The 235-nt window shown below is 40.4% G+C and overlaps 1 protein-coding gene across 1 annotated transcript in view; it reads right to left on the bottom strand.

Moving 5' to 3' along the window:
- Positions 1-235, bottom strand: part of LOC119582137 — a 2,315-nt gene that overhangs the window by 613 nt on the left and 1,467 nt on the right. The gene's annotated exons all lie outside the window — the stretch shown is intronic.

The following is a 235-nucleotide window of genomic DNA, read 5'->3' as shown; positions in this document are numbered from 1 at the left end:
CGATGAAGCGAGATAGAACTAAAGTCGCACCAGTGAGGTCGAATGTGAATAAGTAGGGAGTAAGAAGGAGAAGAAAGAGATAACTCATAGGGAAAAAGTTGGAGAAAGGAGGAAGGACAGTAAGGAAAACCAAGAAAATGAATTCAAACAGGGCAAGAAAGTAGATAAAAAAGAAGAAAAACAACAAGGAAAGCCCCCAAACCCAAGCCAATAATGTCGAGTATGGTCACAGGAA

Source organism: Penaeus monodon, chromosome 15 (assembly GCF_015228065.2).
Source record: "Penaeus monodon isolate SGIC_2016 chromosome 15, NSTDA_Pmon_1, whole genome shotgun sequence".
In the NCBI taxonomy this organism is placed as follows: Eukaryota; Metazoa; Arthropoda; class Malacostraca; order Decapoda; family Penaeidae; genus Penaeus; species Penaeus monodon.
Note: the sequence above shows the minus strand (reverse complement) of the source record. Positions and strands in the feature narration are given on the sequence as shown.